Raw genomic sequence first — 26,963 nt, forward strand, 5'->3', positions numbered from 1 at the left:
GCCGTGGGAGAAACGCTCCAGACGCATCTCTTTATAACATGGAAGGAAATCGGAACACCCAGAGGAAGCCCACTCGAACACATGGAGGACATACAGACTCCACACAGAAAGCACCCCAGCTGAGAATCGAACTGGAGAACCTGTTGCTGTGAGGCAACAACACTGCCGCTGCACCACTGTGCCATAAAACAGTAGAACCATCAATCTGTGTTACGAAGTGGGAATGTTCGAGTTTTGATATGGTAAAGTTTTGAATATCAGTCACTTACTGTACAGAATATCTCCTCAGCTGCTCAGAAGTACAATCTGTTTGTTTATTTCAGAACTGGCTCAACTCAGGTTACAAATGTATTTGCATTACGGTTAACAAAATAATGTGACAAAGCACACAGACACACACACACACACACACACATTGTGTGCTCATTAACTGTCTATTCTTTATATATTAACAGCAGAAACACACAGGAGAAAGCGAAAAGAAAGAGAGAGGTTTATAAGCAAGGTCAGGAAGTGGCAAGTGAGGAGGTGAGTGAGGGCATGCTAGAATCAGTTTGAGAAGACAAGAACAGCAGGTAAGATAAGCCAGAGGATGGTAAGTAGTCACTGATAGTGGGTAAAGACTAGATTCCAGAAAGGTAGCTGTACTACTTGGGTAATAGCTAAATGTGGTAGCAAGTACACAGTGGCAACATGGTAGGCCCAGAGAGGGTATTAGGCCAAAGAAGAGGATGCTGTCTCTGGTCACATTGCACTCCACCTCTTTTTCTGCCCTCCACTCCCCTTTTAGTGGGGGGGTGCAGATCATATCCCACTAAGTGTAAAACTATACTGCTACTACTAAAAGTCAAGAAAAATACCCTGATTTATGATGGTCATGAATGAAAAGGGACTGATTTTCAACTCTAACTTTGTGTGATTGTGCAGTTAGCACATGTACAATTTCAGTACATAATCAAACAGTCACAATTTTAGTATGAATAAAACATAGGAAAATTCTATGGTGAGACAGCTGGTCTTAGAGATGGCATATGGCCACAGTCTTTTGCCTTATATGAATTCTACTAACTGTGACAGATGAAAACTGTTCTTACAGGAGACCTTTTTTTTTCTTTTGGCTAGTAATAGTACAATCAACATACAAAGTTAACTCTTTACTGAACTTGACCTACTGGTGGAAACGCAGTTTGATTTACTTACAGATTACTGCAGTAAAATATCATTAGTCATCCAATTTTGATGCAGTCAAGTGGCTTATGTACCATGATTTTTTATGAGAAAAAAGAACAGTTATTGATAGGCTTTGATATGCTGAAGGAGTGTTGTCTTAATAATAAACTGGTTATCAGTGTGAAAACAAAAATAATGATTGTGCTAGTCACTAAGCCAGATGACACAAGGAAGGACATGTTCACAGAATTACTGATCCAAGGAGATTTTGGATGCATTGAATTAGTAACTATGATGGGTTAATTACTAATCACAAAGTAAGCTTTCAAGAGCACAGCAACAGTTTGCTAAATGAGATGATCAGAAACTGAGTCTTGTAGCACATCAGAAAGCAGTTAACATAATGAGCAAGAAAATCACAGACGACACCCCTCCCCCTTTTGGATCTGCAGTTTTCACTGCTCCCCAACTCATATTTACTTGAATAAAAAATCACGTGACACAGCAGGTGAATTTCCCACAAAATACATATACCACTGAGGCAACAGTGAAGGTTCTGTGCCTGATCCTCTGAGCTTTAACCCTTACAGTGCATTGTTATCATTCACAAAGTAACAGGTAAAACCTCACCTAAGAACAGTGCACCTTACCTGTATAAAGGTTTAACAAAATCTGAGGATATCTATTTCTGTTGATGAAAGAGCACCATCAAGGCATTCTACCTTGGTATACTATACTGCCAGCAACATATATAAAGGTTGACTTTCTGATTTATTGGAAGTTTAGCAACACATTATGAATACATGAAGTATTTTGACCTGTATGCATTGCTGTAGAAACATGCCATACTATAGTGAGACTGGAATCCTAAACACAGCAGAAGAAAACCAGCTAGACTATTAAATTTACTACTCTATTCTGTGTTAATGTTGACTTAATATTGTACTGTTCTGTATAATGGAAAATTTACACCAGGACTGCACCCTGTACTACTAATGACCAGATGTAGCTAAATTCATTATCCCACGCATGTGTCCCTCAAATTATTTGTGGTATGATCCCAGTTATTCTCATTAGGGGTAATATATAATTATTGACAAATGGATGAATAAGACCAGTCTGTAACCAAATGGGATAGGTTAATTTGAGTACAAAAAGGTTAACTGGTTAGGCTCAAAATGACCCTGAAGAGAAGTTAGCTCAGTACTTACCTATGAATTTCTAACTTTTGTTAATTCAGTACAAGGTATATGGTGTACAAGCAATTGCTATGTATTTATTTTATTCTTTATTTCTTTCTCTGTCTGTACTGTATCCCCCTTAGGAATTTCCTCTTTGTGTCCTTGCTATAAATTTACCTGACCCAATGAGGCAAACCAAAACATAAGCCATAATAATTTCTGCTAAGGTATGGTACATTCCTCAAGTCCAGATGGGTGCCACAGAGTCCATTGGTAAGATTAATACTAGGAACTCCCATCAGCCTGATCTAAAGAATAGTTTCCATGAATTTCCTTCAGATGACCATAGCCTACCAGACCTGTTGAAGCTTGGCCAACTGATGTACTTTGCATCTCCAACTCCATGCCACAGTATGATGTCACTGCATCATTTTCCTGTGAAAGATACAAAGTTAGTGTATGGTTTAGCTAATGGCTGTCCAAGCATCAAATACAAATTGTTAAATTTTCAGGGTGGCAGATCCTCTAATGATTATGACTTATCTCCTTGAAGTCTTTTACACTCCTCCTGTACTTTTTAGCTGGTGAGTCTTCCATTTGCCTCCATCTATCTTTCCCCCTTCTCCATACCAGGACCTGGCTTTTCTGTTTCTTCTTAAATACATACAAGGTGAAGACTATACTCAGTTGTTTAGCTTGATCTCCAGCCTTATTTCTTACCTGTGCCCCAATTCTAATTCAATTATCCTGTATTTCAGTCAGAGCTAAAACACTAACAATCTGTATAATTCATTCAGGATAGTCTAATCAAATGATGTTTTATCATGGCCATTTCATCAAACTCAGTGCTGCCAGATATCAGTCTGAATAAAAGGTCAGATGACCAAAGGTTTTTCTGCTATATTTGCATTAACTGGTGACAATCGGTTTAATGATGAAGTCTGGGTTATGATTATATTTTAGGCTGCAGCCGTTTAAGGTTAAGGTGTATTAAGTGATTGTGTGTAGGAGGACATAGAGGGGAGATTTGTGCTTTATTTGTGCCTCAGCAAAATTATGCCTTTGATAATTTTGTATCATCTTTAAACTTTAAAAAAAGGTTTTGTTTTTACTGCTTTGATGTATGTGTATTCAGTGATTATGTTTTTCATGGTGCACTTTCCCCCCAGTTCTTAACCAGCTGAAGTTAGTAGGCTAAATTATTTATTTTCAGGACAACCTAAGAACACTGTCTGGTTAAGTGATTTGCTCAGTTGCACAGTAGACAAAGAGAATGAGGGACTCTAACCAAGAAATGTAAGATGAAGTTCATTAGCAGTTTTTATAATCTTAATCTTCTACACTAAACTGGCAGACCTGTTACAGAAAATGAGTTGACATACCATTTGCCCATATCTAACTTCAGTTGCTACCTAGTTCCTTCCATGTTTACTGCCACAATTCTGAGTAACTGTGAAGTATGATCATCATTGCCATCTGGTTCCATTAGCTATGGCTGGCTGAATCACAGGTTGCTGGATCAAATTTGAGTTGGAACTAATCATTCAAATGGAACTTTACTGACTTTCTTCTGTGATGGCCGCCAGCCCCACCCATGTCCTCCATATAAGGAGAGAGCCTTGTGTCCCTCTCCAAAATAACCTGTTCTGATGTTGCCAAATCTTTAAGTAAGATATATTCTTCAAATTTGTAACTTCATCAGGGTTACCTTAGTTTTTTTGCAGTGGTCCTCTTCTTCTTTTCAGGTTTAGCTTACAGTAAGGCTTCCATTATTTTTGACCCCTTCCATACTGCAGAGGAAACGATCTTCCCATGCATTCTTCAGCAGTTAAGGTGTTTTCTGATTGCCCATTTTAACCCTGTTCCTGAACCCCTCATGTTCTGTGCCTATATTTGTCAGTCTGTATGCTACTGAAAGTTTTGTTTACAAATAGATGCATATTTAGGTTATACATTGTCGTCAGTTATGTATGGTGATCCACAGTTTTGCACACCTGTAGCAACCCGTGTCATTTACATGTAAAGAGGTATTCCATTGCCTGCAACATGGAGATTTTGCAGTGGACTACACTATAGCCATACACTTTGGTAGTGCTTCACATTTATCTGTGTAGCCTGATTTGTGAAGGTACCTTAGTAACATCACCCTATGCTGTCACACACAGGTTGCCTTTAAAAACACCCAGACATATCTTACATGGCTGCTATGCAACAGCTATACAAGGAGGAGATCCTATCCTAAAGGCAACAGTTTTTCTGATGCTGCAGTCACACTTTTGCACCTCATTCACCAAAAATTACATATTTTCTGGTGTAATGAACCTTCCCGTTTGTAAAAATACTATAGTTTCTTGCAGGTTAATGACATTTACTTCCCTCATTAGAAATCATAATTCTTTGTCATACAAGCTTATTAATGTTATTTTAGCTTGATGAGCATTTCCATAAGGAGCTGTCAGCTTTATGCTTACCCATGAAAGTTTACCGAGTTAAAATCCAGAAAAAACATTAAGCTATCACAGAACACAGTACCTTATTCCATTAACTTTTGAGACAATTAAGTAATTAACTAATTGGACTGACTGCAACAAAATATCTCTCTAATCTTTGCTTTGGTCATACAACTCTGGTTTATTGTTAAACTTGGATTCACTGATCACTAAACTTATGTCTGAAAAGCAAGATTAGTATACATTGTTGCTTCATTTGCTAATGTTTGGGTTGTTTACTAACATCCCATCCTTTAATTAATTTTAATGGATTCTAACACCTGGACTAAAAGGTTATGACTTTCAGAATTTAATGAAGCATGTCTTCTGATTAACTTTTTCCAGTAGTGTAGTAGTTTTCCATTGTAAAAATAACCACCCTACATACACAGTGCTACATAAATTGATTCTTAGTTTTACACAACTCAGACAGTGAAATTGTGTTTGTAAAGGATGCAGTGATTTATCATATAACGTAACATGCAGTAAATATATTTACAAAACCGTAAATTTGTCTTCAACAGCTACAGGAGCATGATACTTACATTTTATTTTTGTTAACACCTTGTTTACTCATTATGCTGTCAGATTAATGATTCAGGGTTTGCCAAAAAACTTCTTTGTGAACTGAAAAATTGCACGTTTGCTAATCACACTTCTGATGACACTTAAATCAACATAAGACTGTTGTAAACAGAGCATCTGTTTCTGCTCTGCTTAGTAAAAATGCATTATCACATATGATTGGTGCATCTGTCTCTGTTAACTCATTATTTTTCTACATTCATTGGCTTAGGTTCAGAAACGGTTGATTCTGTTGTCTTCCAGTGTCTCTCCGTTCTTGCTCATCTATTTTTGAAAAATTGCATTACTTTTAGCCTGTCAAATGGAGTAACCTCACCACATTCTGAATTAGTAATTATACGTCTGTAGAAAGAATTACTCATTTGTGCTCTCATGTTTCTCAATCTCATCACTGTAATCTGAAATATTATTTCCTTTGGATCTAGTCAAACCTTTGCTGATCACATGACTACATATGTAATAAAAATATAATTTTTTATGGTGCTCTGTCATTTTGTCCTTCTCCAGAAAGTCTTGTTATGAATGGAACTATTGTTTTGCAGATCTAGCAGGACTTTCCTGTATGATCAGCCCACTTATTATTTTAAATGAGATGATAGGTAGTTTAATATTGCAACAAGTCACATGGTCCCCATCCTAACTGCTTCCACAATGGGAACCATTGAGTGGTGCAGTTTATCCCATGTGGCCTTAGCTGTTTGAACAATGGCATGAAAAAATGATCATGTGCATGGCATTGCACTTATTAATTGATTTTAGTCTTCTGTAAACAGGTTGTAGCAATAGGTGGTGCAGGGCTTTGCCAGGTGCCATTTCCCCTTGTAGAGTTTAGCAGACCACTACTCATTTTTAATGAAATGATTATTGGGGTATTTAAAGGAGAGCACTAGAATATCAAGGAAATATTATTTATTTGGAATCGTAATCATGGACAGACTGTAAGACAGCAAGTAAAACCAATTACAGAACTCAAATATTTTTAATACTTTTAATTATTAAATAATTTGTTTAAGCAAGTTAAAACAGTAGTCAAATAGGTTCATAGTTAAAAAATTATATATGTGGGATGGCTGGGATCATTAGACAATCAGAAGGGACATATTAAAGGTGAGGAAGTTCGGGGAATGCTTTTTACTTCATTGTTGAAACAGGAGTGAACCATGAGGTAGCATGAACTCTACCAGTACGGAGTGTGTGCGGCATGCAGATATGCCCCAGTGGAGTATGGTCAGTTCAGTTAGCACATGTTCTGCAGACAGCTATGCCCCAGTGCAGCATGGTCAGTTCAGGTAGTGTGGGTGCGTCATGCAGCTATGCACAAGTGCAGAATGGTCAGTAAAGATAGTGTATGTGCTGCACGCAGCTATGCCCCAGTGCAGCACAGCCAGTTCAGATTGTGTGTGTGTGTATGTGTGTGTGTGTGTGTGTGTGTGTGTGTGTGTGTGTGTGTGTGTGTGTGTGTGTGTGTGCAGCATACAGCTATGCCACATTGCTGCATGGTCACTTCAGGTTGTGCATGTGCTGCATGCAGCTATTCCCTTGTGCAGCATAGTGAGTTCAGGTAGTCTGTGTGCTGCATACAGCTATGCCTCAGTGCAACATTGTCAGTTCAGATAATGCATATACTGAATGCAGCTATGCAACAGTGCAACATTGTCAGTTCAATATGGAATGGAGTTATAATGCAAGTATCCCCTATGTGATATCCACAGCTATATATGGCTGTTCAGAAAGTGCACATAATTGTCTATTATGTCAATATTTTTTGTTCTTTTGGTATGTTTTTTGTTACTAATCCACAAAGATCCAACTGGAACAAATAACGAGTTGAACCTCAAATCACTGAAACAATTTTTGATTTTCTTCTTGATGGCAAGTTCCCCTTTACCATCTGTGTGTGGGACTTTACCCCCACACACCCCTACTTCTGTATATTAACTCAGGGTCCTACAACCACAGAGAAAAATGAAGATCCCCCTTTTATATAAATTACTGCCCATGTGAACATAGAAACCATACCAGCAAGTAATTTCATATGAAAGATACTATTTAGAAATTCAAAATCAGGAAGTTGAACTCAACCAATCGGTATGTCAGTGAGCAGTGGCAAATCCCCTGTCAGTATTAAGTGATAACATTTCTAAATGAGTTTGCTTACCCAGGTTAGTTTGTGAAGTACAGACCTGCCATTATTGACCAACACCTAAATCATTAGTGTTATCTGTCTGCAAACAACCATGAAGAGAACTACTGCAATTAATTTCCAGTGTGAGAGTCTCATTCATAACAAGCACCTGCCATTTACACAGTTTATTATTGGGAAATATGCAAATGCATTGGCTTTTCTTTGTGCCACAAACCCTTTGACATATATACTGTGACATCAGCATTGCAAGAAAATATAGTTTCAGCAAAGTGAAAACATTCTTGTTTGGTAAGATGTTACAGGACTGGCGTTTTTTTCTTAAGTATAGAAAATAGATTAAATGAAGGTAACATTCAGAGATGTTGTTATAGACTTTGCCTGAATTAACATTTGATATTTTAAATATCGCTTTGGGACAGCTGCACCGTAAGGCTGTTATTCCCATAGGGTGCTGTTCACAGATTTAACTAAAGATTACTCGACAGTCTTCCCTCTGTTCTCTTTAGACACTTTAATAGCAGTATCCTTCTCCCAGAATAAGAGAAGTGTTGTTTTTTATAACATGCCAGATAAGGCATTATCAAAGTGCTTGTTAACCATGGATGCTATATTTAACACCCCTTTGTACTTGCCAAATGTCAAGACTCTTGCAATTGCAAAAAGAATGCAACATGTAGAAGTAATAGATCATCATAATTAAATCAGTGTTGACGTGGCTTGAAATTTGTTTCTAAAAACTGAATGTTTCAGTTCTGAATGAAGTTGCTTTGGAAAAGGACACTTTGAAAATGCATATTTGCTTTACATGAAGATAAATTCCTATTATATACTCAAAAGTGAAAACTGTTTGTATTTTTAAGCCTGTGCAAGTAAAGTGTAATAGAAGTTATAAAGGCTGGAAGGTGATACTCTGTGGATTTTGCTATATCTAGTTCTAATAACTCTGAATCAGCAATGACTTCATGAACCAGAGGGCCACAGAGGGACTCATTTGAATGGTCTGTATCTCCTGCCATGGCCAGATGAAGGGAGTGACCTAACTGATTTGGATATTTATCCAGTACAAGCTGAAGGTCTGCATCTGAATGCAAATGGCAACACGTACACAGTATCACAGCATTTTGCACCCACCTTCTGTGCAATGAGTGAAGAAGGTAATGCGGTAAACCGACAACAAACCAGGAAAGAAGGCAATGGGGCAGCCAAAAGCACGAAAACAACTGACGGGTTCAAGAAAGTTTAATGAGTTAAAGCGCTTTTCGTTTGCTTCCTTGAGCAAACTTCTTCAGAACATCAATTTGAAAATTCAAAATTCTTGACACATTTAAATAATTACTATGATTAAAACAATTACGGCAAAACCAATCATCGCTCACATCGTGTGTACCTTAATCTGTAATGTTCCTCTTAAAGGAATCCCACTAAATAACATAAAAATACGAATGTGCAGACATACAACTATGAAACATATAAATATGTAACATATATTGCTAAAAACATTCATATTGACTATTTACCTCATATTTCTACAGAGTGTTGAGGTCATTCAACAACCATGTGTTATTAAAAATACTCACAACACTAAAATGCTAATACGCTAATAAAAAGCCATTATATATGTTGTGCTGTGATACAACATATTAAATACCTAGACTTCACACTAAATAAAGTCAAGTAAGTAAAAAATCACACTAACCAAAAATTGTCATAAATAGTCACTACTTAACGAAAAAAATAATTACTGTATAATTCAACTGGGTTTTGTTTTTATTTCCCACCAATTAAGTGTTCCAAAGGTAGAATAAAAACATAATAAACACATTATAAACATAATAAACAACCTGTCAGCGTCTAAGGCTCCTACGTTTCAGGATACTACTAATAGAACATGTTTCATTTAATCCATGGAAATTGTAGGCATTTAATCTAATTTGCCAAAAAAAGTTCCAACTCTTCCAGGCGTAGGGGTGCTGGTCCACCCCTTACATCTGGATTAATCTGGTCTATTATTGCAAATTTAAATTTGTGGTCTGCATTAGACTGAACATGTTTCGCCAAAGCATTATCTTGTTTGTTCCTGCTAATAGCATATTGATGCTCATACATCCTCTCACGGAGCTTGCTCTCCGTTTTGCCAACATAAAAAGCAGGACAGTTTTGGCATAATGCTATATAGACCACCATTTTTGTGTTACAGTTAAATCTTGACTTCAGTCTAATACAAATACCATTCACTGTCATCAAATATATATTATCAACAAATTTGCAATAATTACAGTTCTGGCATTTAAACATTCCCGTGTTTCTTAACTGGGGCCTACACTGTTTCTCTAATGAATCCTTAAGGTTCCGACCCCTTCTGAATATTATTTTTGGCGAGTCCCCCATTTTTGCATAAATTAAGGGGTTGGTTCTAAATAGACCCCAGTTTTTCTTAATAATGTCCAAAAATATATAACTATATACATTGAATGTGGTGATCAGACTCATTTCACTCTGGATGTCTGTAATATACCTACATGTCATATTCTCATTGACGTCCATAACGTAGTTTGGTAATTCGGTATCATTATTGCTAAATTTAACCCTTAATAGAGGTTTATATGTCCCGTTAGTTCTTTTGTACTGGACCTCTGTTATTAATTCATCCAGTAACTTTAGCTGGTACCCCTATGAAGAAACATGGACTTCAGCAATTGACATTCTTCCATAAAATCCTGATCTATACTAACTATTCGTGCTGCTCTCACTAGTTGTCCTTTTACTACGAAACGCTTCTGGTAGTGTGGGTGACAACTGGAAAAATGTAAAAAAGAGTTTGAGAAAGTGCTCTTCCTATAAATGTTGGCAACATAACCTCCTTGTTCGAAGTTCTTGGATAACCGTATGTCCAAATATGCTATAACGTCTTTATTAAAGTTAGCCTTTAAATTCTAAAAAATTGAGTTGATTCATTAAAGGTTTGGACTATAAACCTACTTGTTTCAGCATCACCTTTAAATATGATGAATATATCGGCCAAGTACCTTGTATAGTAAATGATCAAGTCATTAATCCTTGTGTTGTTAAAGACATATTCTGATTCCCAATGTGCCATGACAGAGTTGGCTATACTGGCTCCAAAAGGGGAACCCATAGCTACTCTGATTTTTTGGAGGTAAATTTCATCTCCAAACATAAAGAAATTATTATACAATACAACTTCTAATAGTTCCACAACCAGTGTCACCTCACTAGCAGAAGTGCCGTGCTTAGTGAGCAGCAAGTTTACCCATTCTATAGCTATGTCCTGGGGAATGCTTGTGTACAAGTCCCTCACGTCAACTGTGAGGAAGTTGCAGTCCATGCTGAACTCCAAATTATCCAAACTTATAAGAAACGACCAAGAGTCCTTGCATATTTGCTGTTCTTTACTTAAATATTTTTGTAATATTGCATCCACAACTTTAGCGCAAGGATATGTAGGTGAGCCTCTACCATCCACCAGTGGACGCAATGGTGGGTTCACCATATCCTTGTGGATTTTAGGTATTCCAAAAATGCAAGGATATCTGGGGTAAGTGGTAGACATGTAGTTGTAAATATTCTGCTCAATTCTCCCTTCTATAAACAGATCTTCTATGCTATTTCTTATAAAATTGTATGCTTTATTTATTTCAGATCTAGAACTGATAGCATATGCTGGATTATCTAATAATAAGTTCATCCTTTCTACATAATCTGACCTATCAAAGATTACCAAACCGCCACCTTTATCTGGCTTACAGATACAGATGTCTTGAGAGTTCAAAAATTCAAGGCATTCTTGCTCAAAAAGGTTGATGCTTTGCTTACTTGTGGCCTTAGGTCTCCTATTAAAACTCTGTCTGATATCTAATTCGCAGAGGTGTTCAAAAACCAATAGTAAAGGATGTAAGGGAGGATTGAATGTACTAGGAATATAAAACTGGCTCACATTGGGGTCCTTAACTACACCACCCATCATCAAATTGAAATTGAGATTCCTATTAAAAACTTTAAGGTCAATAATAGTTTTAACTACATTAGGCTTTTGCTCAGGAACATACATGTAACTCTTTGATAAAAAATCTACGATATCCAAAGGTATCACTACAGATGAAAAATTAAAGACTTTAAAGTCTCCAGACTGATTAGTAATGACCATAGGTTTAAATGCCAAACTTTCATTAATATCGTCATGACCAGTCAAAACTGTACTTTCTCCTATTAGGTCATTTTCTCCTGTGTCATCTGATGGTAATGTGACAGATGATGATGCTAAACAAGTAGTTCCTAAGGCCGGACTAAAGTCCACGTGGTCTGTTAAGTTTTTCGTTTGTTCTGATGTCCTTCAAGGATGCATCTGCAGTCTTTACAAATGGGTTGTCCTGTCGTCAGGCAGCCCTTCGGTCGGCCGGATTCGAAAGTCTGGGTCTGGCTTCGGCTGGTGTCGCACTTCACCCGACGTCATTGCGGCAGTTTTTCAGGTATAAAGGCATCAGCCGACGCCATTTTCCTCTGTCTTTCTTGCCGCGTGGCGCCCGAAGCAAAAGCTGTTCGCAAGTGCCGGTCGGTCAGATCCAGAGATTACTACTACCGAATACTACTTCGAAGACTTCTATAAAGCTAAGTACCCCGTTGGGGACTCTTTCTTGCCTCAGAGCCGATGTCAGAGAAAGTTAATAACTGTTTATCTTGTGGGAAACAAATACCTCATAAAGATTTCCACTCCTATTGCATACATTGTTTAGGCCCAGACCACGACGTAGCATCTTGTCTAGCCTGTGCTTCTTTTAACCGGCGGATGCTCAGACATCGATCGGACTTTGCTGAACAGATTTTCGGCTCCGATTTTGCCTACATTATGCCGTCGGATCCTCCGACTACGCAAATAACCAAGAAACGCAGAGAAAAGGACCGACACTCGCGGTCCGCGGTTTCGGCCGAAACCGCGGTTAAGCAAACCACGAGTGTCTCGGTTTCGGCCGAAGCCGAGCAAGTGGTTCTTTCTTCAGCCGATAACTTGCCTTCTACCGAGGCCTCTTCTAACCTGGTAGAAACGGCTTCTGAAATCCAACCTTCTGTTGCGGTTTCACAGGATTTATCAGACACCATCCCCCTGGATATTTCTACCCCTGCACGTGGAGCTGCTAGGCCTCCTCCAGCTATGTCTAGTAAGGCCTTTGCCAGGGCTAAAGCAGCCAAAACATCAAAACCTGTGCCTGCCAAGCCCCCCTCTCACAGGCCCAGCACCAGTTCCCATATGCTTTCTTTGGCTGAGGATCTCATCTCTTTAATTCGTGGAGCCCAGCCTCATCCAGATAGGGTCTCTCTCCCCCCTCCAGAAAAGAGGCCTAGAGCAGAGCCCCCTGAGCCAGTATCCGCAGATGATTCCTCTGATGACTCAGAACATACAGACCCTCCTGAGGCTTCTTATTCTCCTTACGAAGACTCTGATGCTGAGGAGTCCATCCCTTCAGCCTCTCCTCCTGAGGAATTTTCCTTTGGGGAAACTTTGCATGCTATGAGGGAACAATTTCAGTGGCAGGGCCAAGATTTCTCAGACTCTAGAAAAAGGCTTAGGGCCTTTCTACATTTGCCACAGCATAGGCCTTTAGCTATACCTCCAGTTCTTCCTGTTGTTGATGATGCATTTAATGATGCTTGCACTGCTCCTGATACTTAACCTCCGGCTCCTGCTAAGCCCGATAGGTACTACAGGGTCCCGGACATTCATCACCACTTATATAAGGCTCCTTTTGCAGATCCAGAGACTATCTCCCAGGGTCCAAAAGCTGTAGCAGCTACTTCCTCTAAAAACCCCCTCCCCTCTGAAAGGGAATCCAGGTCCTTAGAGAGATGGGGTAAAAAAGTTTACACCTCTGCTACTTTGTCAGCTAGAGCTTTGAACTGCCAATTTCATATGATTCAATATCAAGAGTTTATGCTTGTCCAGTTGACTAAAAAGCTGTCCTCTGTAGAATCTTTAGATAAAAAGTATGTTCAAGAAATGGTACATAACATACAGTAGGTTAGTAACCATTCTTTAAAATGTGGCTATGATGCACTGGAGGCTTCCTTTAGATCAGCCATGACTGGCACAGTTATCAGGAGGCATGCATGGTTGAAAGAACAGGCATTACCAGACCATGTCAAATCTAAGCTTTTGGATGCACCTATGGACAAGGTCAATTTATTTGGTTCTCCTGCACAGCAGGTACTAAAAAAGATGGAAGAGAAAGCAAAATCTGTGCAAACAGTGAAAGACTTCTTGCAAGTTCAACCTCCAAGGTTTAGCCGGAACTGGCCCTCCAAGAATTGGTCCTTTCCAGACTCCTCTAAGGCACAAAGAGGCAGGAATAGGCGCTCTAGAGGCAGGAACCAATCCAGGGGTGCCTACAGAGGTCGGCAGTGGCAGGGTAACAACCAACGAGGCACGGATACAGCCACCACCACTACAACAACTCAATCACAGTGACTTGGCGGTGGCACCACCTACCAGGGAACAACTAGAAGCACCTTTAGGCGGAAAGCTAACCTTATTTTCAAAAAACTGGCACTGCATTACAAGAGAAAAATGGATTTTGCAAACTATAGACCAAGGTTACAGATTCCACTTCCATACCCTACCAGGAAAGAGAGGAATGCCGAATCTACCACCTACTCAAAGGACAGAAGCTCTAAAACAAATATCTCAATTATTAGAAATGAGAGCTGTGGAGAAGGTACCATCTATGGAGCAAGGACAAGGATTTTACTCCAGACTCTTCCTGGTACCAAGAAAAGAAAACAAATGGAGGCCTATTCTAGATCTGTCCGCTTTAAACACATTCCTCATTGTTCCAAAATTCAAAATGCTGACCCTACAGCAGCTTCTTCCCATGCTGGGCAAGGAGTCTTGGCTGGTAACTCTAGATCTCAAGGAGGCATACCTGCACGTCCCCATAAGACCTATTTGCAGAAGATACCTCCGATTTCTTGCAGGATCAGAGCATTATCAATTCTCAGCATTGCCCTTTGGCTTATCTACTGCGCCCAGAGTGTTCACGAAATGCCTGGCATCAGTAATCGCTCATTGCAGACTTCAGGGGATTCAAATCTATCCCTACCTGGACGACTGCCTGATACAAGCGGACAACAAAAACAAACTATCAGAAGACTTACAAAGAGTCATCTACCTGCTGCAAGCCCTGGGATATACAGTTAATACAAAAAAGTCAAGGCTGATTCCATCCCAAAGAATAACCTTTCTGGGTGCAGAACTGGACACATCAAAACAAATGGCATTTCTAACCACAGAAAAGAAAGAGCAACTTCCTCTCTACTTCTTGGCATTAACAAAGCAGAACCATTTAACTGCAAGAAAAGTGCTACAAGCTCTAGGCTTCATGGCATCCTGCATAATACTGGTCCCTCATGCCAGGCTGCATATGAGAAAGCTGCAGTGGTACCTAAAGAATTTGTGGTCCCAGCACCAGCACAGCCTAGAAACCAAAATTCCAATGATCCCATGCCTGAAACAAGAGTTCCTATGGTGGGCTCAGGCCTGCCAATCAAACACAGGATTACCCTTCCGCAAAAGTCAACCAAGACAAACCATCACAACAGATGCCTCAGACCTCGGTTGGGGGGCACACATGATGGACAAGTGCATTCAAGGCTTATGGACTCAAGACCAGCTACATCTGCACATAAATCTAAAAGAAATGATGGCAGTGAAATTGGCAATCCAGGCATTCAGGCCATTTCTCCAAGAAGGCCAGTTGATGATAAGGACAGACAACACCACAGTTATGTGGTACATCAACAAACAGGGAGGCACACACTCATACCCTCTATGCCGGCTGGCACTGGATCTATGGGATGTGGCTCTGAGCTACAACATTCAGTTACAGGCAATTTATGTACCAGGGAAGGAAAACATTCTAGCAGACATATTAAGCAGAACTACAACAGATGCCCACGAATGGATGCTGCATCCGGACATCTTCAAAACCATCACAAGAGAATGGGGGTTACCACAAATAGACTTGTTTGCATCCCCATTCAATCATCAGTTGAAGAAATTCTGCACAAGGACTTACCACCCTCTTGCTTGGAAGGTGGACTCCCTATCTTTCAGTTGGAAAAGCCTGACAGCATACGCCTTCCCTCCACTTCCTTTGATGCACAAGGTGCTTCTGAAAATCAAAGAGGAACGTCCGAGGATCATTCTGATAGCACCAGACTGGCCAAGACAACATTGGTACCCACTGCTGAGGAGCATGTCCCGGGAACAAATATGGACACTGCCCCTGATCCCATTACTGCTAACACAGAACAACTACAACATCCTGCATCCAAACCTAAAAACTCTGCAGCTAACTGCCTGGAACATAACATAACAGCAATTAACCCAAATTTATCCCAAAGGGTTAAAGACATAATCCTGGAGGCTCGTAGACCTTCAACAAGAAAGAATTATGCAGCAAAATGGAAAAGATATCTCATCTGGAGTACTGCAAAAGGGCAAGAGGTGACACTGGTGAACATAGCCAACATCCTGGAGTATTTGGCGGAGCTCTTCCATTCAGGCCTGTCCTACTCTTCCATCAAGATACATGCATCAGCTGTTTCAGCAGAGTACAGCTCGGATCCTCCTGTCTTCTCGCATCCTCTGCTCAGACAGTTTCTGAGAGAAATTAAAAATGTGAAACCTCCCAGGAAACCTCCATCGCCAGCATGGGACTTGAACTTTGTGTTAGAAAAACTGACTCTTCCTCCTTTCGAAGCAGCAGCAACAGCAGAATTACAATACTTATCGTGGAAGACTGCTTTCCTGCTGGCAATAACTTCAGCAAGAAGGGTCTCTGAACTACAGGCATTAATGGCAGTGCAACCCTTCCTAATCTTCCATCAAGATAGAGTGTCCATGAGAACAAATCCTACATTTATGCCTAAGGTGGTATCCAGAGTGTCTTTAAATCAGGCTATCCACCTCCCTACATTCTTCCCCAACCCACAGAACAAGGGGGAAAGGCTCCTACATACCTTGGATGTACACAGACAATTACGCTACTACCTGGACAGGACAAAAAACAATAGAAAAACCGACCAGCTTCTGGTAGCATATGCAACAGGAAAGGAAGGAAATCCAATTTCTAAACAGACAATCTCCAAATGGATAGGAAATTGCATTAGATTTTGTTACTCCTACCATGGAAAGAAAACTCCAGAGAACATCAGGCCTCACTCCACAAGGGCTACAGCCACTACCACAGCTTTCTTACGAGGAGTGGCTACCAAGGACATTATAGAGGCTGCTACTTGGACCTCCGTGCATACATTTGCCAAGCATTATAACTTACCTCTATACTCTACATCCCGTGCTGGTTTTGCCACTGCTGTTTTGCAAGGGATCCTAACTACACCATAATCTCTTCTCTTTTCCTCCTCCCTAGTTTAGCTATGGTATTCTACCCATTTGTAAAGACTGCAGATGCATCCTTGAAGGACATAGTACAGTTTTGTACCTACCATAAATGTAGATGTCCGAGAGGAATGCATCTGCAGTCAGGATTACCCACCCTCCTTCCCTCTGAGGTACTCCTAGGGTATTTGCCAATCTTCAGCTAGCTTGGGGGGGATCTATTATGGTGTATTTGTTTGTATATATGTACATACATGCTTATTTTATGTGTTTGCTCTCCACTATTTGGAAACTTTGGCATTTATCCAAATTTAGCCATCCAAGAGGGCACCTGGCATCTGGGGCAAGAAACACTGAGGAAAATGGCGTCGGCTGATGCCTTTATACCCGAAAAACTGCCGCAATGACGTCGGGTGAAGTGCGACACCAGCCGAAGCCAGACCCAGACTTTGGAATCCGGCCGACCGAAGGGCTGCCTGATGACAGGACAACCCATTTGTAAAGACTGCAGATGCATTCCTCTCGGACATCTACATTTATGGTAGGTACAAAACTGTACTTTTCCTCTGTGGTTTCTTCCCCTGATAATTGCTCTGCTGTTTTGGTCTGGCCCCCTTGGAGTTGGTTGACCGAAGATTTGAATACTGGTTCTCATGGCCATTGTTATTCTGATTATGTTGGAGGTGGAATAACCTTTCACTCCTCCTTAGCTTCTGATGCTCGTTTTGATTACCAGAATCAATTATATTGGTGGCCGTAGGTAGTATATTATTATTTGTACATTGAAGTTGATTTTGATCTGCATTAGTAGTAGCAGGAATATTCTGTAAGTTAGTAGCTGGATAGTTGTTGTGCCAGACTTGGGCCGCTGAAGGGGTTGGATATGCAACCCCCTCTGTATAAGCTTTACTGTCACGGTCCAGCTTCTTCATTTTGTTGCTTTTCAATTTAGCCAAGTATTGATCGATGCTAGTAAACATACGAGTATATTCATATTTGTATCTATGAAAATCAACATCTAGTTTAATGTCTTTATCCAGTTCCACTACTCACTTATTGAGGTCTTCGACCCATAAAGTATAATGTTTAATCATAAGTTCTAACAATTGTAACCCCTGCCGGTCAAACAACTCTATTAGTTCTTTATGAAATGTAGAATTTGCCACCAGACCTGTGGGGAACTGATAGTGCCTTAAGCCTTTTGGCACTAGTTTACGTGCAAGGCATTCACGAAAATATGCTATTTCTAATTGTAATTTTTTCATTTTAACCAAGTGGCTATCCAAAAGTTTAAGCTTGGCCACTATGTCTGTAAATAAAGTGTTATTACCTTTGTCTTGTAGTATAGTATCCGAGATCGTATGTGTGGTTTTAGAGAAAGAAAAATCCCCAGAAAACCACTTATTGAGCTCCGGTAACCCCAATGTAGCAGACTCAGCCACTTCCAACATATTAGTAGCAGTACATGGCTGTATCAATGGTAAATTGCACCTAGTATTGGCGTTGCGAGTCTCCGGTGTATCAAATACACCCATATTGTCCGACAGGCAAGGAAAACCCTGAAGATTCTCTTGAAGTTGCGACCATTGACCTAGTGTGACTGGGGCGATACTGGTCAAAGTTCCCGGTTGTTTCCCCTGTTGAACCAAAGCAGGACTAGACATTGTTTCCAGCCTCAGAGCTTGCAAAGCAACAGAGGTTTCCAAAGAGTCCTCGACCTCCTGGATATCGGCAGTCCTTACAGCCACAGAAGGTACTGTAGATGTAGAACGCTGAATGACCGTTAACGCTAGACACGGCTCCCTGTGCTGGGTGTCTAACCGGTCTAGACGGTGGAAAATCGACTCCATCTTTAACAGTAAGGAATCCAGAATGCTGTCATGGCCCGGTGTATCACTGTTAGCTGGTGTGTCATTAGACACACTATCGCAGCTCCTTAATAAAGCAGGTATTTTTCGTCAATATTTTTTTGGCAAATTAGACTAAATGCCTACAATTTCCCTGGATTAAATGAAACATGTTCTATTAGTAGTATCCTGAAACTTAGGAGCCTTAGACGCTGATGGGTTGTTTATTATGTTTATAATGTGTTTATTATGTTTTTATTCTACCTTTGGAATACTTAATTGGTGAAAAATAAGAACAAAACCCAGTTGAATTATACTGTAATTCTTTTTTTCGTTAAGTAGTGACTATTTATGACAGTTTTTGGTTAGTGTGATTTTTTTTTACTTACTTGACTTTATTTAGTGTGAAGTCTAGGTATTTAATATGTTGTATCACAGCACAACATATATAATGGCTTTTTATTAGCGTATTAGCATTTTAGTGTTGTGAGTATTTTTAATAACACATGGTTGTTGAATGACCTCAACACTCTGTAGAAATATGAGGTAAATAGTCAATATGAATGTTTTTAGCAATACATGTTATATATTTATATGTTTCATAGTTGTATGTCTGTACATTCGTATTTTTATGTTATTTAGTGGGATTTCTTTAAGAGGAACATTGCAGATTAAGGTACACACGATGTGAGCGATGATTGGTTTTGCCGTAATTGTTTTAATCATAGTAATTATTTAAATGTGTCAAGAGTTTTGAATTTTCAAATTGATGTTCTGAAGAAGTTTGCTCAAGGAAGCAAACGAAAAGCGCTTTAATTCATGAAACTTTCTTGAACCCGTCAGTTGTTTTCGTGCTTTTGGCTGCCCCATTGCCTTCTTTCCTGGTTTAAAGTAATGGGATACCCAGATGTCCATAAACAGGCCATTATAATGATTGCTTGAATGGTAGAATCCACTTGGGCTATTAAGGGGAAGAGTAATGGGGTACTCACTATGCCTTCTTGGTCATGCAGAATTAGTGTTACCACCTTTTCAGATGTAAGAATTGGGACATTTTTATGGAAATGTGACATTTATCAGGTCAAAAACAAAACGTCCTGTTTGAAATTTCCAATATTGAACCAGTCGTTCCATTTAGTCCATAGGTGAAATATCAGAAACTGACTCGTATGACTCAATATCATTTAGTAATTATGAGGCAAATATATAAAGTTAAGCACTTTAATCCTGCACCTTCTTGTAAAATGGATGATATCAGAACTAGTTGGTAAATCATAGCACTGCTCTCTCTCTCTCTATATATATATATATATATGGTTCCCATTCAGAAGCCTGAAACATCATAAGCCTGAAAATCAAAATCCTGAAACCAAAAGCCTGAAAATTCAGAATCCTGAAAACTCAAAATCCTGAAAGCCCAAAATCCTGAAAGACCAAAATCCTGAAACTCAAAATCCTGAAAACACAAAATAGACATACTGATGTCATTGTGGCTTTGCTATTGTTAGCCCTGTGGTGTTAGGTCATGCGTTGGGGTCAGGTAAGTGTGCGGTTGGTTTTATTTTAGGGTTAGGGGCGGTTTAAGTGAGTTAGGGTTAGGGCGCAGGTTAGGCATGTATGCAATAGTGACAAATATTGGGGTTAGGGGCGGTTTAAGTGAGTTAGGTTTAGGGCGCGGGTCAGGTTTGTGTGCGATAGTGACGGACCTTAGGGTTAGGATCAGGGTCAGTTAGTAGATATTAGTGTCTTTATAGTGACATATTAGCATTATTTGTGTTTTCAGGATTTTGAGTTTCAGGATTTTGGTCTTTCAGGATTTTGGGCTTTCAGGATTTTGAGTTTTCAGGATTCTAAATTTTCAGGCTTTTGGTTTCAGGATTTTGATTTTCAGGCTTATGATGTTTCAGGCTTCTGAATGGGAACCACATATATATATATATATATATATATGTATATATCAAAGAGCTCATCATGTGATCAAATACCATTCATCTGCAATAATTTTTATAAAATATATTGTAAATTAGTGACATTACAAAAAGTCATTAAAATAAAATATTCACTTATAAATATACATGTAAAATAATGATATGTGAACTCATAGCTATAAAACCATAATATAAATATATTCATAAATGTTATATTCATTTCAAAGATGGTCAGTTATGATCTTAACCAATTATAATCAGTCAAGCGTGAACAAGTATAAAAAATATTGCCATAAAAGTAAATATATGACAATATATATCTATATAAAATATCTTCAAAGTTTAGCTGCACATAGTTTAAAAATACTGGTAGTAGGCAAATGATCATTTAGTCAAGGTAGGGACCGAGCATTGAATCTGAACTGCCAACAGAGTTCTTATGCCCAGTTTTATTCTCACAATTATCACCTCTTGGATGCTTCTCAGATTTCTCTAAAATTGTAAACTTAAATGTTTTATCATTATTACAATTAATATTATGTCTCTATAAAGCATTATTTTCACTCTTTTTGGTTATGTGGTAGTAATATTCATAAATTCCCTATATAGGATTCTCTGTTTTTCCTATGTAGTATGAACTACAGTCATCAAAAATAGCTATGGAGACTAAAACAAAGGTAGTACATTTACAGTAATGGTAACATTTTATTGGAACTGTTTCTAATAATTAAACTATGACCTTTCTTAATATATTTGCACTGGTTACAGTGATCATAATTTTTGTGCCTGTGGAAATACCTTGGTATAGGTCCCTGTACCTTTCATTAATATTTTATACTTTTTCAGGTTAATAACCTTTTTGTACATAAAATTGGGCATATTCTCCACAATGTTATAAATTTCCTCATCAGAACTAATTAATTAATTAATATCCCAGGGTCATAGTGCTGTTAAAATCGGTCTTAGTGTGTATACTGTGGGAACGTAATCTAGAAATACCTTGGCAATGAACTTATGAAGACTTTGGTTAGAGATAATAAGAGATAATTAGCAACTTTGAAACAAGAGATCCAGTCTGTTGACAGTGCTACTCATGGCGATTTCTTATTTGATAATTATGTTCACAATTATAATTTATTCAAAAGAAAGAACAACATGTTGTTGACATAAAAAAAGAAAGCAGAAAAAATTAAATAGAGGTGCTAAAGTTTGTGAATTGAACATGGTTTAGCCTTAGCACATCAAAACCAGAAGAAATGGAAAAATCAACATACAGTAGAAAATAATAAGGTATAAACAGAGACCATTAATAATGATACAACTCAGCATAATCTGGGATAGAACCACTGAAAAAATATGTATTTGAATGACCCTTTAGTATAGACACTTTGCAGGACTCGGATTTGCAAGTTGCTCTCAGTAGGGAATGAACTACATGAGTCCTGCCCCTGTTCAAAGGAGCAGACATACAAATATGAGAAGAAGGAGGTTAAATACTGAGGGGGAAGGGCAGAAGCAGGTGGAGTTATTAGACAATAATATTGACTTCATTAACACAGTTGATACAATAATATGTAAGTGGAATCATTTTAATATTTTCAATTATAGTGGCTGTGAAATCACAGCTACTTTGTTATTTATAATGGGCTTAAACATTGTTCCAACAACAGGAATGAGTTCAATGAATGATTTAAGTTTACATTTTTTAGAAAGTTGAATTTGGCTATTTGAAATGAAAAGTAAAAACAAAAATATGTATCTGAAATCTCAGGCACTGTGGTACTGAAGAAGAATACATTTAACTAACAACCACATCCCTTGATTAATATGTTTGAGAAATCGTATTGGTTTATAGTTTCATAGGAGATTACTAGGCTAACAGCTTAAGAGCCCTTACAAGCCTAGCCAATATAACCCAATTGTACACAATATATGGCCCTAGGGACAAGGTAATTGCATGAATGTATGCCTGTGCATTGAGTATCTTACAGATTGCCCCCTCCATAATGGACATAGGCACTACCCCAGTCCGAATTTGTGATTCCCCATCCGTTGAGCCACTGCTTTTGAAGAGGGCAGGGAAGGGCTATGCTTAACGTCAATAGGAAGCCTGTTCCAAAGAAGGGCAGTCTCTTGAGAGACATATCCCTGCCTCCCGCATATTTTGTTTGAGTCACTGACTAAGTTTACATCCTGGATCGGGTGACCCTCTTGCTATCTGACTTGAAAATTGTAGCAGATCCATCAGGGATGGATTTGTGAGTACCTTGTAGGTCAGGCATAGGTCACCTCTTAATACTTGGTAGGAGACAGAGTAAAGGGACAGGGCTTTTAGTCTGCCCACATAGGGCATGTTTTTTGCACACTGTATTTTCTTTGGAAGGAACCTGTGAGGTTGCTCCAACTGCTGTAAGTGCCTAGTCAAGTACATGCCCAATGCTGCATTGTACTTTATTATTGGTCTAATGATGGCTGAGTACAGCAGGATTATATTTTCCTTGGATCTGGCTGTCATACCTTTACTTATACGTTGTGCCACAAAGAAGGACTTTTTCAGCACTGTGGACACATGGCGGGCAAAGTTTAGGCTATTATCTGATTGTGTACTGAGGGGTCTACTTCTAAATTGTGAACTTTCACAAGTTCAAATTTCTTATGGTCTAGACCATTACATCAAACTTGTGAACGTTTGAACCATTTAAATGGAGATTGTCGTACAGCACAGAATGGTATATTTACCATTTTCTTCACTGTAGTGTGATCTTGGAGTTGGTATATTTAATTAACATCTCGACCATAAGAAGTTAGAACTTGTGAAAGTTCGAGATTTAGATGTAGACTAATACTGAGATCTCTCACCTTTAAGTCTACTCTTAGGGGTGTGCTATTGATGCCATTTCCAGGGTTGTTTGATTTCCCAAAGTGTATGATAAGGGTCTATATTAAATCAGCGAACACTTAAAAAAGTGAATGCTGATTTATCAACCCTCTGTAAGTGAAAGCTTAAAATCCCGAAGACTCAGAACAGCGATTTTTTTTCCAAGGGAAAAAAAAAAATCACTGGTCCGTTTTTGGGACTTTGCCATTTCCTCCACTGTGGTACGATCTCAGAGTTGCTATATTTAGGTTTTTATTTTTTTTTTTGGAACAGTGATTTATTTCCCTGGAAAAAAAATCGTTGTTCCAAGTGTTTGAGATTTTAAGCTTTTGCTTAAAGAGGGTTGATAAATCAATCTTTGCTATTTTAAGCGTTCACTGATTTAATTTAGACCCTATGATAATGCATTTCTTCACATTTAGTTTTAGGCCATGGTTCTGGCACCAATCATTTCTCTGATCTAGACCCTTGTGAAGGATATCATTGTGGGGATTCAGTGATTGCCCCCTGCTTGCAGTCATCTGCCAACTTTGTCACTCAGAGGCCTTCCACATTAGCCATGACTTCACAGAAGTATATTCTAAAGAAGAGTGGTCCCAGCACTGGAACCTGTGGCACGCCACTATTAACTGGACTCTTGCTGGATCTGAATTCACCCACTTTAACCATATGTGTCCTGTCCATAAGCCAATTTGCTATTCATCTGGTGACATAGTTATTTATGCCCAGTTTTGTGAGTTTATTTATAATACTTGTGAAGGGGAATTGTGCCATATGCCTTGGCCAGGTTGAGGTAGGTGGTATGTACGGTTTTACCCTCATCCATGGCCTTAGTGACTTTCTCTAAGAAATCCACTAGATTCAGTGGGCATGACCTGCCCTTGTCAAAGCTGAATTGGGTCGGGTCCAGTTAGTGACTTTCTCCAAGATATCCACTAGATTCAGTAGGCAAAACCTGCGTTTGTCAAAGCTGAATTGGGTCAGGGCCAGTGTTTGAAGTTTCCTGTGTCATTATTTATCAGGTCCATGATTATTGTTTTTCCATGGCCTTGCATGTAAGACTAGTCAAACTTATGGGTCTGCAATTTCCTGGGTCAGTAGATGGTCCCCATTTATGCAGAGGGATGACTGTTGCTGTCCTCCACTTTATCAGGATAAAGCCAGTCCAGAGGCTGCTAAATAGAAATCCAGATGGGGCTGATAAGTCCTGACTTAAGCTGTTTAACAAGCAACCTGGTTTGTCATCAGGCCCCATTGAAACCATGTTTTTAGCTTTAGATCGTGCAGTAGCAACATGTTCTTTGGTGATAAGTTGCAGTGGACTGGTGGTGAATATTTCTTGGGGGAAAACTGTGTGTGATGGGGAGGTGAATTTGAGCTGAATTTGTCAACCAGCATATTTGCTATATCTTCCAACTGAATATAGGGGATGCCATCTACAACTAATTCCACACATAGTTGGGTATTGCCCTTAAGATTACAGACATAACTGAAAAATGCCTTATGATTATCCTTAGCTTTGGAGGATATTTTTACCTCAAGGTCTGCTTTCAGAGATTTGACTAGTTCCCTGATTCACTTGTTTAGAATAATGAGGGACTTTTTCTTCTGTTGTGCACATTCCTTCTTACTTCTTGACAGGATTTTTTTTCTTTTGTTCATAGGTAGGTACTAGGCTATCAGCCCTAGGGCCTATACAAGCCTAGCCAAAAATATACCCTGGCTTTTGCCACCCAAGAAAATGATTTTCCTGTGCCCCTGTCGAGCAGAGCCACAGAGGTGATCCCCGGGGTGAATTTTCTATTTTCCATCCAATCATCAAGATTTTTCTTGAAGAGTGCTAATGACGAGCTTTGTTTGACATAGATAGGTAGTCTGTTCCAGAGTATGGGAAGTCTCTGGGACAGGAATCAACCCCTCCAGTATGTTCTGTTTATTGTGGTGACGAGGTTTAGGTCCCTAGAGCGTGTAGCTTGGAGGGATTGGGATTTCTTTAAGTGGAGCATGTCCAACAGCCCTGGGTTTGACATAGCTTTGTATGTTAGGCAGAGATCACCTCTGAGTAGGCGATATGCGACGGAGTAAAGCTGGAGTTTTTTGAGACGGTCTGCATAGGGCATCTGTTTGAGGCCAGTAATCCTCTTTGTGAGGTATTTCTGCAGCCTTTCCAGTTGTTGTAGATGTCTTGTGAGGTACATACCAAAAGCGGCGCTGTACTCTATTATGGGTCTAATGAGTGACGAGCAATGACCCCTTTTTTCCTGGATGAGAAACCTTTTGTGATGAGGTGTGCCACGTAGAAGGATTTCCTGACTACTGTGGCGATGTGATTATCAAAGGAGAGACTACTGTCCACCTGTGTCCCAAGGTCTCATACTTTCTGTGTTAAGTTGACTACCAACTATATGGTAGCTCATGGGTACAGAGTTTTTACCAAAGGGGATGATAGTGCACTTTTGGGCATTGAGCTTGAGGCCATGGCTTTGACACCAGGCATCTGTCTCAGTGAGGCCCTTTTGTAGGATGTCCGCATCTTTAGGAGTTTCAGTTATGGCTCCTAGTTTTCATTCATCTGCGAACTTAGTTAGCCAAAGACCTTTTGTGTTAGCCTGTAATTCAGAAAAGTAGATACCAAACAGGAGAGGACCCAGGACTGAACCCTGTGGTACTACACTTGTCACTGGTCTGAAGTCGGATTTGGAGTCTGCTACTTTCACAGTGTGGGTTCTGTCAGTGAGCCAGTTGGCAGCCCATCTTGTGACATAGGGATGTATACCTAGTTTAGTGAGTTTATCTATAATTCTAGAGTGGGGGATGGTGTCAAAAGCCTTGGCGAGATCTAGATAGGCTTTGTGAACCACCTTACCCTCGTCTGTGGCTTTGGTGACTGCTTCAAAGAAGTCTATCAGGTTTAGGAGACATGATCTGCCCTTTACAAACCCGAACTGGGTGGGGTCCAGAGTTTGGAGATTACCAATGTCTTTGTTTATAAGTTGCATGATGATACGTTTCATGGCCTTGCAGACCAGGCTCGTTAGGCTAATGGGGTGGTAGTTTCCAGGGTCCGTGGTGGCTCCCCTTTTGTGGAGTGGGATAACTGTCGCTGTGCGCCATTCAATGGTCACAAAACCTGAGGTGAGGCTGTGATTGGACATGGTGCTTAGGTGGGGTGCCAGTTCATTCTGTAGTTCATGCAGAACGCAGCCTGGGATGTTGGCAGGTCCCATGGATGCTGTGTTCTTGGCTTTGGAGAGTGTGGTTTTTACCTGAGCAGCCGTGATTACAGGGACTTTGCATTCTTCCGGTATAGAAATGGGCCCTTTAGGGGGT

At 39.5% G+C, this 26,963-nt stretch overlaps 1 protein-coding gene across 1 annotated transcript in view; it reads left to right on the plus strand.

Moving 5' to 3' along the window:
* Window positions 1-26,963, plus strand: part of DOCK11 (dedicator of cytokinesis 11) — a 1,858,863-nt gene that overhangs the window by 286,336 nt on the left and 1,545,564 nt on the right. The window lies entirely within an intron of this gene.

This window comes from Protopterus annectens, chromosome 15.part0, assembly GCF_019279795.1.
Source record: "Protopterus annectens isolate FY-2018-M chromosome 15.part0, PAN1.0, whole genome shotgun sequence".
NCBI lineage: Eukaryota > Metazoa > Chordata > Ceratodontiformes > Protopteridae > Protopterus > Protopterus annectens.